The sequence below is a fragment of the Culex pipiens genome, chromosome 1 (assembly GCF_016801865.2).
Source record: "Culex pipiens pallens isolate TS chromosome 1, TS_CPP_V2, whole genome shotgun sequence".
NCBI classification, from domain to species: domain Eukaryota; kingdom Metazoa; phylum Arthropoda; class Insecta; order Diptera; family Culicidae; genus Culex; species Culex pipiens.
In genome coordinates this window covers 89,669,361-89,685,577 of record NC_068937.1, presented here as the reverse complement: position 1 = coordinate 89,685,577, position 16,217 = coordinate 89,669,361, and the positions used below count along the sequence as shown (strand labels likewise).

Below are 16,217 nucleotides of genomic sequence, written 5' to 3'. Positions count from 1 at the left end.
ACTATTTTTCAATTAATAGAGAAGAAAATCGTGACGTCAGAAATGAACTCAAATCACTCAAAGTTCATTTTGTGAGTGACTTTAACATTTTGGCCTAGTTTGACAGCTACATTGTCCCCAGTTTTCTGATGGGAGAGAAAAGGAGGCGAATACTTTATGAAAATCATACCTGTCAAAATTCCTAGCCTCAAAATTTAGTCACGAGTGGCTTTTCTCCTCTATTGCAGAAACAACAAACGTTACTATCTCTTTACGGTCGTAGATGGTTTAATTCACGGATTCCCAAACTATTTGGTGGTATTGGGGACATGTTCAGATGTCTAAGCTAAAAAAAACGTTTCTAGAACTAATCTTGGCCAAAAATTACCTCTCGAAAAATCAACTTTTTAATATTTTTGTTGGAATTGCTCGAAGAGTACCCAAATGTTCGAAAATTTCTACTTCAAACATTGCAGCATGTAAATACGATTCCCTCGATCAAGAAACACTGTTGGACAACTAGTTTTCAACATATCTTTGTATTTGAGCATCATTTTGGTTTCATTTGACCCAATATCACCCCCTCTAAGGGGTGAGATTGGGTCAACTTTCAAACGATTGCCATTTACGGTAGAATCCATAAAATTCCACCATATTTTAAGAAAATGTTAGAAAACTATCTAAGAACAATTTTACGTTAAAAGATTTTCGATGCTATTTAAAATTGTTTCATTATCAGGAAATTACGCGAGGTGTATCGTTGTTTGACCCATAGTCACCCCCACTGACGGTATTATACGTTATATAGATATTAGCGTGATTCACATTTATATGAAAAAGCCAAAAGTGATTAATTTATTGAAATTCCACTCTAACTTCAGGTCAAAACTAGACCCACTAAACCTTAACTATTGTAAAGGAGTTTGAAAACCATGTTTAAGGACAACAAGTTTAGTATTCGGGCAACACTATCAAAAAAGATCTAGAAGAAAAGTGTAATTTTTTACAAAGTATGATTTTTTACTTTCAATCCTCATTTTCATTTAATTGGAGGATGTTTGTTTTTTTTCGATATACCTCGGCAAGCGGTAATAAAAAAATTAATGCCATTTCAATAACAAATAGTATTAAAATAACATAAAGTTGTTAAAATAACAAAAAATAATAACAAAGATTTGTTCGAAGAATAACTAAAAATGTTATTAGTCTGTTATTACAATAACAATCCAATAACAAAAAAATCTTAACGACGGATAGCAAATCTAGTTATAAATAACATAAAATGTTATTGGCCTAGTATTTTCAAATATCAAACAATGTTATTCCCAGGTTATTTCTGTCTGCTCGGGTGGATTGATAATTTGATAGAACTAACTCGAGTTGTATTTGCCCCATGATAATCACTTTACGGTTATAACTTGCAGTTTGTTGGAAAAATATCGAGTGCACATGGTGATTTGAAACGCCTCTTAACTTGATTTATGCACCGGCAACGCTAATCTTCCTCCACGTTGAAATTGTGCTATAATCAACTTTACGTTATCCTTTTGCAGCAGCTGGCAGCATAACCAACAGGATGCTGTATCACTTTACTAAAGTGACAAACTGGTGGAGTACGGAAATGGATACCTGCTCATAATCTTATTATATCGTGAAGAAATAATTAAGCCGCTTGCCGTGTGTGCAAACACATCCAGCTGGTCCGGATTGGCATAACAATCCCCATATAATGACTTTTTCACATCAGTCTGTCATGTCTCCAATGTTGCCACAAATAACAATAAAAAGTAAAAGAAACCCGCAGATTTGTTGGGTTTGTTTTCTGACTTGCTAAACTGTATGACAGAAACTTTTTTTATTTATCCTCAAGCAGTGGAAAACTTTTTCTACATATAACGGGGGACGACGAATTTCCCAAACCACGTAAGAACTGGGTCAAAAGTTGGCTAGCCGTCAAGGATAGGTTTCGTGTATTTATAGAAATCACCAAGCAAACTCATAAATTACAGCAACTTTTCACTGTTTGCTTACACGTGGCTCCAAGGGGATCACCACCCGTGACTTGACCTGGCCGCCATTGCTTGAAGCAACAAATTTATTTCTTGCGGGTTTCCGCCGACGAAAGGAAGTCCATGCCAAGTTTATGTTTTGCGCCTTTCTATTTGTGGACGGCCGAGAGTTGTTTGTTGTACTTGTGAAAACCACAGTTTCAGTTTGGTTGTTTTTGTTATTTCCTAATATGTCTCATAAATTATTGCTGGCTCTATTCTCGGTAAATTGAGTCAACCTAGTTCTTTCCAAGAATCTTTCAACATACACTTGCATCACATCACATCCCACATTAAAATTGCTCTCCACTGCTGTGAAAATTCAACCACAAAATTTGTTCCACTAGCGTGTTTACCGGTGTGTAAAGTTTTCCAGCAAAACTCAGGTATTGATTTTCTCTTGTGCAATCTCATCTGCAGGGAGTTTGAGCCTGGCCGGAATGCATCTCGCATTCACTTGCACCATCCTGGCAAAGTTGTGTGTGTTTCCTATCCCACCTGAGCCCGAGATTCTTTCGAGTGCATCACTTGGCCTCTTTTGAACATCCCACACGAACTCATATTCACTCAAAACCACGTGTCCGTTGGCACGTGCTGTGCCAAGGGTTTTGCCGAGCATTTGAGGTCTGTTAATTGATTTCAAAGATGCAGGAGGGCGTATGAAATGTAAAACTTGATTCCTACGATAATTTTTCGAGGCTTATAAGCTGAATGAAATATCTTCATGAGATTTATTTTATTAATTTAAGTTAATTTTGCTTTGATGTATTAATGATGTGATGGAAACAAGGGTGTCTATGTGGAATGTCTCTTTAACTTTAACTACATTTGCATCGTTGACACCCAAGGGTTAGACAGCCAAAGTAAACGTGCCCCAGAATCTTTCGTATTCGTTAGGAAGGAAAATAAATACCAGAATCCGCGCAATACGCTCAAGAGTGCATCATCCGGTAGAAGGCCAGGGTGGGTCCGAAAAAAGGTTCTACATATCGTTCATCTTTATAAAGCGTGATTTGCCCCTGTCTACTTTCAGACGTAAAAAAACTCGTCTTTCCTAGAGATAACACGATACCAGCACGCAGCAGGCTCAACTTGAGAGCAAAAGCCTGAAGTTTTCAAAGTATTGCTAGGATGTGCTCTAAGGGGACCGCTGCCTGGCTCTACCAACACAACACCTCGATGCTCGTGTGCTCTCTTGTACAGTATGGCCCATAAAAAAATGCGACATGTGCATTTTTTTCACAGAAAAAGTGGTGCCATTCTTAAATTTATTTAACAATCTGATTTTTTGTGTATTATGGTGTTAGTTTAGCATGTTTTGAAGATATCGTCATGATATTTTTTTTGCAGTTCACTAAAACTGTGTACAGGCGGTCTACAATTATGAATGTGTTTTTGGAACAATATTTACACTAATTAAATAATTTATATTTCAAAAACGAAACAGTTTAAAATATCCAACAATGTGCCGAAAGCATCATTAGAAGTCCTTCTTAAATACGCCCAATCAAGAAAGTTTTTTAATTTTGTTAAAATTGGTAATTTGTGTGAAAAATGCCATTTTGGTTATTATTTTGTGTGATTCTGTCAAAATAAATCAATAATTTAAAACCGTTGTCGATGGCTCAAAAGCGTGCCCAGCGGCTCTATATTGTTAAAATCAATTATCAGTATCAATTATCATCATTAGTAGCATTTGTTTTTTTCGTTGAAACATTGCAGGCTCCAAAAAATCCCAAAAATTGATGCATTTTCAGAATCGGGATATTTTTGAAAAGTTCACTATTTTACTATAACTGGTAAATAGAATGCGTAAAATTCGGTGGAACTAACTCTTACAACTCTCAAAAACAGTAACCTTGAAGGCTGTATACTTTTTAGTCCATAAAAATACCATAATAGGCTATCCAGATCGACCAACATGAAAAAAGTATGTTTTTCTTTATATGGCCTGGGCGTAGAGCAAATTGAAAAATTATAAATTTCAATGAGCTGTAACTTATTTTATGCTAAAGGAATGGTTTTAAAGACAATGATTGTTTGTTTTGAACCTATTTAACATGTACACATGCTACATACATCATAAATAGTAAAAATAGTCCCGATTTACACCTAATAACAATGTCGCATTTTTTTATGGGCCATACTGTACAATTCAGATGAGAATCCCAGCCAGCTTAGCACAAGAGAGCATCCGGGCATCGACTAGCTGTTGAGGTGAGCAGGACGAGCATTTTTTGAGCATTAACAGTGCGCACGTATCGTGGCAGGCCATCCCACCGGTCGATCGTCCACGTCTCAAGTGGTTAAGAGCTTTTTTTTTACTGGTGAGGGATAAAACTAGAGATCCTTTCAAAAAGTGCGAATTATGCATAGTCAGTTATGATGAGCAAAAAATATGATTTTTTGGAAATGTGGAAATGTGTTTCCTGTGAACTCCCGGGACTTTTGAAAATATTTTTTTCGAAGAGTTCGGAAAATTTCACGAATGTTTCATATTTAACTTTGAAAATCGGACAATTAGTTGCTGAGATATCGACATTAGAAAATGGTGTGTTGTTTGGGTGCGACTTAGAAAACATCAATTTTCCTGTTTTTAAACCTTTGCATCAACAAAGTTCTAAAAAGCAAATATAGAGAATTTTCTCAACTTTTCAAAAATACTTTTTTCAAAAGTGGGCAAACAACACTGATTTTAATTCAATTCAATTCAATTCGGTTTTATTGGTGAATAATCAAGATACAATGAGTTATTTTGAAGTGCATAACAGAGTTTTGGAGTTCCTTACAGCTGTGTGTTGCATCATAATCCATTTAGGAACAATTATTTCTTTAACTAAGGCACTAGCAAGAGTAAGAAAAAACTATAAAAAAAAACTTACAGAAATTGCAAAGGAAAGGGGATAGAGGAAGAGAAAGCTTATATCTAGATCACAGGTAATTTATCCTTTGTAGATGTGTTTGATCATCAGTTCCCCAAGGGCCAGGAATTGTTCTGCCTTGTTCCGGCAGCTCCGAAACCGCGTCATCATCTCCCCCGCGAGAGCAAAGAACTCCGGCAGGGTGAAGAGATCTTCCCCGGTGACTTCTTGCTGGGCCGTACTGCCGCTACCGGCAGCGACCACGCTGGCGAACGAACGCCCCCAAACAGGAGGGAACGCTGAGTTTTCCGCTGGAACCGTACGCTGTCCAGCTGCAGGAACGGCTGCGCTCGTACTTCGCTGAGGAGGGTGGGACGCTTTCTTCTTCCTCTTTTCCTGCTCCTCGAGGTAGGCCTTGCGCGCGACGCATCCGCGGTAATTGCCGGTATGGTTGCCGTCACAGTTCGCGCACTTTACGCGCGGCTTGGTTTGTTCTGCCTTGTCCCCCAAGTCCGCCTTTCGTGGCAGTGCGCACGCCTCCGAGAGGTGTGACTCACCGCACTTCACGCAGCGGGGCCGGAGGTTGCAGTTCCGCGAGCCGTGGCCGAATTTCTGGCAACGGTGGCATTGCGCTACGTCCGTCGGGTTCTTGGTGTAAAACCGCCAGTTTACCCAAAAACCGTCCAACGTTTTAGTTCGCCGCAGGTCTTGGATCTTGACGGTGCCGCGGTCGAAGTACAACAGGTACAGTGTGTGTGTACCTGTTACCGTTGTCTTGCGCGAGAGCACTTTAATCTCCCGCGGTTTTATTCCGGCGTCCGAAAGGTGACCCTTCAGGTCGGAGATCGGACGGTCTTGATAACCCTGCAAGACGACCTTAACAGGGGGCTTCTCGGGGTTGAATGTGTAGAAGTTGAAGTTGCTACGCTTCAATTCTTCAAACACCAGGTCGAAATTCTTTTTGGTCAGTGTGATCACTTGCACTGCCGACTTACCGATTTTCAGACAATATCCGAGGCCTTCCAGCAACTCGTCAACATCATCCGCTAACGTGTCCAAAACAAAAATTGGAGGTGGTCTACGTTCCGCTGGAGAGTTGTTCTTTTTTGACGTCGGCACTTTTTTCCGTGCACGACCATCATCGTCGTCGTCGTCGTCGGTAGTGCTGCTACCGTCAGAGTTGTTATATTCTTCGTCGTCGCTCAGCATCTGGAACTCGTTCCTGATGGGGATGTTGGCGGATGTTGATGTGCCACTGGTCGTGGCACCGGAAGTACCGGAACGGGTTCGCACTGGTGATCTTGGGACATATCCGGGATGTAGTAACTTTTTGTCGATGCCTTCAGCGCTGACGCTCCCCTGCGCGATGGCGGCCGACACGGCGTTGGTTTGTTTACCTTTTTGCACACGGCCGGTAGACGAACTTCGCGGGTTTTTCGAGGCCGCACTCGAACTGCCACGGCCACGGCCGGCCTTTGGCATGCTGGAGAAGCAAACTCGCGGGTAACCACAATCAATTACGGCGAAAAAAATCGAAAAAATGATGGAGCACTGAGCACTAGCTGCATGCTCTCGTGCGTACACGGAGGGAGCTGACACTGATTTTAAAAAACGAAAAACTGCGGCTATTTTCAAAAAAGTAATCTAAAAATGAATTTAACTTGAAATCGGTGCACTTTATCAAAATTTCACTGAAGTATTTTTTGATTGCAAATTTGATTTTACAACAAAAAAATGAAGTTGAAAAATTTTTGCGACCAATTTTTCGATTTTTTGAAAAAATCAGTATTGATTCAAAAATTCATAACTCGCCCAAAGATTTTTTGCACAACCTGGAAATTTCTGAAAAGTTGGCATTTGATGTCTTCTAAAACATATCAAAAAATAAAAAAATTAAAAATAGAGTTTTTTTGCAAATCAAGTTTTAGCAACAAATAGTTAAATAAAAAATCACCAATTTTTTTACCGTGTATCATTTTTTTCCAGTGTAGTCCATATCCATACCTACAACTTTGCCGAAGACACCAAATCGATCAAAAAATTTCTTCAGAAGATACCGATTTTTGAATTTTCATACATCATTTTTGTATGGCCAGCAGCCAAATTTGTATGGAAAATCATATGGACAAACTAATGATGCAAAATGGCTTCTTTGGGCATACCGAAGGCACCAAAAAGTTTCAGTCCGATTAAAAATTACAAAAATTAAAATTTAAGAAAAAAACTGATTTCGTAGACAATTTCTCTGTATGGATCTGACTCTAGAATAAATGCACAGTGGTGTGTTATTCATAAGTCCAACAAATTTAATTATTCATTTAAGTCCAAATATTCATTTGCTAACTATTTTGAATTGGAAATCTAAACTTAAATATACAATCCTCTAAACTTTATGTTCAAAACTGAATATTCCTTTAACTGTTTGAGTACTACTTCTATCATAAACAATAAAAATTTATGAATAGTAACTGATTCGCGATTTGAAGAAAAAATTACCATTTACGTTAAAAGATTCGTAGCTCCTCGATTCGCAACAATGGTCGATACAAACATTATCTGAAAACCGTTAGTTCAACAGGTCAACGAATTTTGTCCGATAGCAATACATTATTGATTGATTGAGACTGTATGGAAATTTTGACATAAAAGTTTATGGACAGCATAGCTAAAACTAAACACTTGCAACTAACTTTAACATTAAATAGATTTGGAAAGGATACAAATCAAATCAAATTATTCGCTCTACAGCATTGCCTTGGCGTTCTCAATTGCGAGATTCCTACTCGAAACTAGGTGTCCGTAGGCTTGATTTTTGAGGCAATTGCAAACCTCTTTTTACACCTTAGCTTCCATCCACCCCGGGATTCGAACTGACGACCTTTGGATTGTTAGTCCAACTGCCTACCAGCGACTCCACCGAGGCAGGACTCAGGGAGACGACTCCTACACCTGGACTGAGCTATCGACCTAACCTCTAGGATAGACAGGGGCCAACATTTACTTCCCCATCCGACGGAAGGCGTGGTCAGACAAATCTCGTCTCAAAAAATGCCACCGAGACCGTCTGGGATCAAACCCAAGCCGACTGGGTGAGAAGCAACCACGCTTACCCCTACAGCACGGTCCCGGACCATTCTATATAATTTTTGTAAATCTCATGGAACTGAAAACTATGCTGTGGTTTTTTGCAATTCGTATTTCTCAATAACTTATTTTTTTTTTTGTTGTAGTTGATCGTAGTAGACAATCCACTTTAACGACCCCCGGGTCTTTTGTGGACTCTGTTGCAAGTTTCTGCTCATTTCTAGGCGTCCAATGGTTATGTGTGGTGAGTCACCCAAAACCTCTTTTACGCAAATGGACCGACGTTTTACTTCTCCATCCGATAGAAGGCCAGGAGGATAAGGCAAGTATTGAACCAGCGCCCCATAGAAACTTAGGGAACGGCAGCCGAAGCCGCTAACCACCTCGCCACGAGCCCCTTCGTAGTAGACATAAACTTTTGATTATACGTTTGTAAAAAAAGGTAAAAACTAGCTTAACATTCATGATTAACAGCGATACAAACCAGCATTGAAGAATAGCTTGCTGTTTTTGCATATGTGACATTTATGCGAACATGGTCAGTTTTCACATTTTGAAAAATGATATAACTTTGAAGAAGAGAAGTATCCAGACATGATCCATTTTAGTTTTTTAGCTTATTTAGTAATTGATTATTTTGTTTAACTTTTGGCTCCCCATTTTGATGATTACATCATCAATTGCAGCTATTGGAATTTGTTAACAAGTTTAATTAAACGTTTTCTGAATTCGAAAAGCATGCAAATTTTGCATTGGTTTAACTTAAAATCTAGTGTCATCTGTTAATTTCATGGGTCATTCCATCTGAAGCGGAACAGCACTTGAAAATTACCATTTCCGATTCTGCTCAAATTTGGCAGAGCTGTTGAGACTATCAAAACATTCAAAAATCCCGAATTTCATCCAAATCGGACCACCCCCTCCATTTTTGTACCCTCCCAAAAAATCGACTTTTTGGCGATTTTTGAGCGAAACCCCTATCTTCAAACGGCGATAACTCAGGAACCACAAATCTTAGAGGGTCGGACTTAGACTCAATTTTGAAGGAAATTGGACGTAGAATCCATTTCTGTGATCAAAATTTAGATTAAAATATGTTTTCTACCTGTATTGCGCAATTCAAAACTTTGAATGGCAGTATCTCAAAACAGCCCTATTTATTTTTTGAATTTGACCTCACCATCGTATTCCCCGTCCGATTTTACATAAGAATCACTTATCGACAGAAAGGAATATGTTTCGTTCCAGAGATATCGAATTTTAAAGTTTTGAGTATTTGAGATTACCTAAATCAGCTACACTCGCCGCCTCTGCTAGAAGCACTCAGGCGCGCTGATGAATAATTACTACCTGGTGCTCTGTAAGATGAATCATTTTTACAATTTTATACGATTTTGAGATAATCAATATCTTGAACAACCTATTTTTTGTTTAAGGAATATTTATTGGGTAATTTTCAATGCACTGTTTTTCCTGATCACAGAGTCATTGAACCATATTAAGTAAAATTTGAACTTTGAATATTTATTTGCAAATGCTACAGAGTTTTAACAATACAATTTTCAAAAAAATATCATTTTTCTATTATTTTTATATTTTTCCTAATTCCTCATTTCTTCCCATTTTATCAAATTATTTCTTTTATTTGAAGTGAGAACAAATGTAGAGCTGGCTGTGGTAGATGAAATAACTCTGTGCGGTAGCAAAATATTGCCATTCAGCAATAACTTCAAAAAATCTGCCTTACGGTTTGAAAGGTTGATCATATTAAACCGATTTTTATATTGTGAGCCAGTTTCATCTGAATAATTGACAGTAGCTTTATCGTCTTTCAAGATTTCTTAATGATTGACAAACAAAAAAAAGAATATTGTTCGGACGGTGTCGAAATCAACACAACTGAATTTGATCTTAATCAGTTAATAAATCAGATTAATCTTTGTGATTTTCTTACATTTTTCAGTTTTATACTTTCCGGAAATCCTCTTGCTTAATCATGCTTCACGAGAGTTTTAATCATGTTAATTCATAATTTCTAACACTATAATGTATCGTACACTTTTTCTTAAGTGTTTCTTACAAGATCAATTGCAATTTCCTGCTAGCTCTGCAGGAATTCCATTCTTGGGCTATCGATTGGGCTAGCACACAAATTCACTGTATACTTTTTTTTAAATTTAAGATTATACAGCAGTTTCCTACAGTGGTGTACATTCAATATTTGCCTATTTTGTTAATTATTATTTGGGATGAAATCTTATTTCAATAAAAGCAGGTAACAGTTATTGATCAGCGCGCCCGAGTGCATCTAGCAGAGGCGGCGAGTGTAGCTAATTTAGGTAATCTCAAATACTCAAAACTTTAAAATTCGATATCTCTGGAACGAAACATATTCCTTTCTGTCGATAAGTGATTCTTATGTAAAATCGGACGGGGAATACGATGGTGAGGTCAAATTTAAAAAAATAAATAGAGCTGTTTTGAGATACGGCCATTTAAAGTTTTAAATTGAGCAATACAGGTAGAAAACATATTTTAATCTAAATTTTGATCACAGAAATGGATTCTACGTCCAATTTCCTTCAAAATTAAGTCTAATACCGACCCTCTAAGATGTGTGGTTCCTGAGTTATCGTCGTTTGAAGATAGTGGTTTTGCTCAAAAATCGCCAAAAAGTCGATTTTTTGGGAGGGTACAAAAATGGAGGGGGTGGTCCGATTTGGATGAAATTCGGGATTTTTGCATGTTTTTATAGTCTCATCAGCTCTGCCAAATTTGAGCAGAATCGGAGATGGTAATTTTCAAATTTGCATTTTTTCTTGCACACTTCAGGTGGAATGTCCCATGTTTTCTTATTATATTTAAATAATGTGCAAATTCCCGGGAGTCTCGACCAAATTTCTCGGGAATCGAGAAGTTTGAAAATGTGCGGATTTCCCGCTCGTCACTCAAACCATGCATACAAATTTATAATTTATTAAATGGCCCTTACTGAGAGTCTCGCAAACTCGGTTTTCCTTTAAGCAGTAAGTTTAAAAAACTTGTGGAAACACAAAAAAATGTGGCATCAAAAATGTAATTAAGGAAACTACCACCGCATCGGGATTATCAACTTTCAGCTTCGACGACGTGGTGCTGCTGGAACGATACCTTTTTTTGTCTCACCAGAGGGAAAAACCGCCACTCTGATGACGGCTGTGGGTGGGTTGAACGTCGAATCACAACCCTGCAAAAATCGTATGATTTATGTATGCTCGGGGCCTCCGACCCTGCCTCAGCTCTTGTTTTCGTTCTATCAGGAACCGCGGGTTACATTGTGACGCGAAGCCTGGAAGAAAATCGCCTGCCCGAGCGGATGGGAATATAAAACATCAAATTTCAATGTTATACAGCACACAAAATTTAATATTTCAATTCCTCAAACCTGAATCAGAATTGAATTGCGATCGGTTTGGTTTTAATGAATGTTTTTAATTTTTGGTAAAAAAAGACCATGGTCAAATTTACTGTTATGAAAGGTAAAATTGAACTTCTGTTCAACTTAAATCAATTTCTGAACTTGAAAGATTTCTGATTCCTGAAAGGCCATATAAAGTCAGGAAATCTCGTAACAAACTTAAAAAAACTCCAGAAATTTTCAAATTTTAAAGTTCTGTTCCAGGATGTTACATTTGCAATTCAGAGATTCGGAGAACCTTTCAACTGAGATCAATTCATAGGGCTTTGCAGGGAGGTTACATATTACTACGTTAAGATTTTGCTTGCAAAGTGCTCTTGTAGAGAAAATAAATTTTGAGAAAAAATAAAAACCCTAGAACTCCAGATATATTCTCGAAAATCAACGACCTTTCAAATTTGACTTATTTCAAAAATCTGTTTCCGAACATTGATTGCTAAAACATATCCTTCAAAGAACGCTAACTACCGTAAACACATAGGGCGGGGCACATGGGGTGAATTGGGACAGCCGTTTGAACCAAGTTGGAGCACAATATTTTGATTTTTTTGGTTGGTTTCGGTTAGAACAGACTCAGACCAACAAAATGTGTACATCCATTTCCAAATTTAAAAGCTTTAAGTGCTCTAAAAACTGCTGTCCCTATTCAGACTGTAGTCCCGATACGCTCCAGATTACGGTAAAGTATACGAAAAATGATTTTTACTAAATGCTGTGATAGTAACATTTGTTACGTTTGTTTTTTTAATAAGTTTTTTTGTAATGTATATGTGAAAAACCCAGCAAGATTGTTTTATATATAAGCTTGTTCTAAAAAAACTTGAATACTGTGAAAACTAGATTGTAAATTTTCTCCGTGTACTCACTCGCCGATATTTGCCACCTGGGAAACACATTGAAAACATGGCAAGTGAAATTATTTTCTTGCGGAATTGCTGCGGAAGCTTCGGCACTGGCAGCTGTCACACATACATTAGCAAATCAAAGACCTACAACGCCTACAACGCGTCGTGCAGGAAGCTGGACATTTTCCTCGATCGCTCACAGAAGAAGCACGTTAAATCCAAAAAAGGGCGCTTGTGAATGGGATTATTGGTGCCGTGGATCGTTTAGCTGGAGCAGAAATCAACAGCGGGAGATTGGATTGCGCCAGGTATAAATTTCACTGGCTACTCGGTGATTTTTATTAAGAAATGTACTCTCTCAAAGGTCATTGGCGGTTGAGCACGTGCCGCTAGTCGGTGATTGGCCAAGTATCGATTCAACGGTGAGCGGGCGGTCCAGAAATTCAGCGAGAAGGGAACGCGGAACATTTCGGCTTCACCGTCTGGGATACGTGGTACGCTACGTTTAGAATAGACTCAGTTTTGTGCACGTGTAAATCTATTTTATCCCTAATAGAACCTGATACCCTGGTTGGCAAGTGTCCGTGTAGATCCGGCAATCTCGCTGAGTGCGGCTGCTGTACGTGAAGGAATCGGTACACGTTCTCGGACACGAGCATAGTACGATAGCAGAAACTCGGTGTGTTGTCAGGTACTTTCACGCATAAATTAACCTGTGACTGAAACCCTAACGATTCTTCCGACCGCAGATCGCTAAGCGCGGAGTACCTGGCAAGACGTGGATACAACCACCATCCGCGAGGTCGATGTCACTTTGCAATACCACAAAGACCCTCACAGAGGTAATTTGATAACCGTCGAGATGTTGACATGTCACTAACGTTCACCGACGTTTTAGGGTCTTTTTGGAGTGCTGATTCGACGATAACACATCCGAGCGTACCGCTCGCTGCAGGAGAACCTACTGCTTGGATAAGTGTAGACTTTCAACGAGTGAACTTACTCATCTAGTTCTCGACGTCCAAACCAGCTGGAACTGGGTTAGAACCTCGTTGAACCGCATGTGTGTGAGTGCCAAGGGTTAGTGCTGGTTGTACGCCGTGTCAGAAAAGACCTGTGGGAAGATCAGCGGCGAATCGAGCATGAGCAGTCCTACCGGCGAATATCAGTGGAGAGCTGCCAGAGTAAAGATCGTGCGCATGCAAGACGAAACATCCCGGCCGCATCCAGTACCAGAAGAAGCAGGCAGAAGCATAAGGCAAGCGGGGCGAGTGAGACGAAACAGTGAGTGCTAGTTGTATAAGATCAGGGTGCACCCATGAAGATTAGTATAAGTAAACAATTAAGGCTAAAGGCCGTACACATTTTGTTAGTTTAAGAGCAAATTCGCCAATTTGGGCAGTTTAATATAAACATGCATAAAAACTAGTTGTTGGTTGGTAATTTCTTATCGAGCAGCCGGAGATGAAAAGCTCTCGTTACACATTTCAAATTTTGGCAAAGAGATATTAAAATTTTGCGATCTTCAGCTGGTTATCTGTTTGTTGGTTATTATTTTGGAAATATCCGTTCTATTTCCACGATTTCCACCTGTTCGGATTCTACGGAAACGCAAAGGATGTTGGCGTTCCTGAAAGGCGGAATCGCTTTTTGCAGGACTAAGGTTGATGCCCCTCGAATCGGATTGTTGTACGACATCTGGGATACTGAACAAGAAAAAAATATCTTCCTCCACCACCCAGTGTAAGACGAAACCAAGAAACCAGGGCCGCGGACAAGGCCAACGGCAGTGACAGATTCTGACGAAGAAAAAAAAGAGTCATAATTCAAATGGGGTTTTTCATGTATCAGTAGCGATTTGCGAAGTCGGTGATGCTGCTTTGACTGCCGAGGGATCAGAGTTTTGAGCGCATACACATATATATTTTAAATAATTTGTCATTGGGAGTGACAGTTGCTGAGGGATTAAGAGTGAAAGGAAAGGAAGGCACTCACGCGATAAATTTTCCTATTTGTTACTGTTCAGTGGTCTGCGAGAGCGCTCTGCTGGGATAAAAAATAACTCCGAAGAAAGATGGCACGTTTTTTTTGCTTTCTTTCTTCGAAGCCTCCGATCGTAAAATCCGACATTGTTTGCTTGTTTTGACGCTGTGGTTCTCGAATGTTTGATTTGTGTAGGTTTGAATTATTCACATGGAGAACATGTGTCACATGCTCCTGAATCATGCAATGAAATATTTAACATAATGATGGATGTTTTTTTATTTGGGAAGATTGGATTAGGAAAGTGTGATTTGTTTTGAATATTATCAGAAAACTTACAATGTATAACATGCTTTTGACAATAAAAAAGGGTTTTCTATGGATCTAATAAAAAGCTTCGTTAAGTATACACCTTTCTCAACTAACCTTGTCTTCAAGATTTGTTATCGCATTGTACCGAGTAATGGATTTCATTTTTCCATCCTTTCACTGCAGAGCAGATGCAATCTCACCTTCTGCCGTTCCAGTTGAATTTCATTAGTCGAAATAATTTACACCCAAAGCAATCACTTTACGGGACAGTTGAACTAGCGAGTGTTTTCCCGTTCCCGTTCTGCTTCTAATTGATGGCTTTAAACAAGGAGGGGTGGTTCGCTAAAGCAAAGGTACTTGAATAAAGTGTTGAAGTACTCTTTCAGTTTTTCCCAGCTTTCTCCTGGAGTTCATTATGTGACGAACGAAAATCAACGAAAAGCCAAAGAACTTTTCCCATTTATTTAGTCCCATTCCCGTCGAAATAAATTAGGATTCCTGCTGAATTGTGTTTGTAGGTGACCTGGGCACACACAGACACGTTGGGCGGGTGAGAGATAAAAGTCCTGGTGAGGATGCTGGACTACTGGTGAACGTAGTTTGGTACATGCCCCTATTGTGGAACTACTTAGCAAATGTGCACTAGGGTGCCCAGAATATAGGATTTTTTCTCGAAACCTCGCCACACAAGGTGAATATCTGGAGTTTTTTTGAAAAGGTCCTATAAACCAAATTTCCAGTTTTTGCTTTTTGGGTGTTTTTGAAACCGCCTTGAGTCAGGGTATTACAAAACACCCAAAAAGCAAAAACTGAAATTTGGTTTATAGGACCTTTTCAAAAAAAAAAAAAAAAACTCCAGATATGTGCTATTTTAGGACTCTGGCCCATTGATACTCTTAGGTGATGTTTGTACGGGAAAAATCGAAAAAATGTATGGAAAATCAATTATCATACGGTTTGGTCTTCTGGGTGTCCTTCTTCCATCCAAATATTCCCAAAAGTGAGAAATTCATTGAAAATTTAATGATCTTCAACTTTTTACAACATACCAAAGCTGTAAAACTCGATCTTGATAAGTTATAAGAGATTTAAAAAAAAAGTATTTTTTATGATTTTTTTTTCATCGATTTTTGTTGTTGATTTCTGTTAGAACAGTTTCAGAACTTTGAAAGAAAATTTTCAAATTTTAAGTTTTAATATTTTTAAATATCACTGTTCTACTAAAGTTGTATAAGGCTTTCTAGTCAGAAATTTACCAACACATTCAAAGTATGTTTACATGACAGCTGGACGTTTGTTTGCATCAGGTTTCCTATCTCTTTCTAGCAAAATTTTTTTGTCAGGCGACTTCTAGCTGGTTTTTTTGACTGACTGCCCGATATGTCAGCCAACATTCTTCGCAGGGCTGTGACAGCTACAGCTCGATCATTGTTTGCATCAGGACACTGTGACGAGGAGTTCGTCATTTTTGAGTTAAATTATATTTTTTTCACTGGGCCTAGAAAGCCTTATTCTCTCGAGTTGATCATTCTGAAACTAGAAAAAAAACTTTTAATCATTAACAAGTGCAATTGTTATGTTTGGTTTTTGCCTTCCTCACCTCAATGAGGAAAGGCTATAAAATCACTCGAAAACTGAACTTCTTAAA

At 38.7% G+C, this 16,217-nt stretch overlaps 1 long non-coding RNA gene across 1 annotated transcript; it reads left to right on the top strand.

The window, feature by feature from the left end:
- Window positions 1-12,247: 12,247 nt before the first annotated feature.
- LOC120421099 (uncharacterized) lies at window positions 12,248-13,739 on the top strand. Its single transcript, XR_005605940.2, has 5 exons — window positions 12,248-12,582; window positions 12,639-12,768; window positions 12,831-12,965; window positions 13,024-13,116; window positions 13,173-13,739. It is a non-coding gene; the product is annotated as an uncharacterized LOC120421099 (long non-coding RNA).
- Window positions 13,740-16,217: the final 2,478 nt, after the last annotated feature.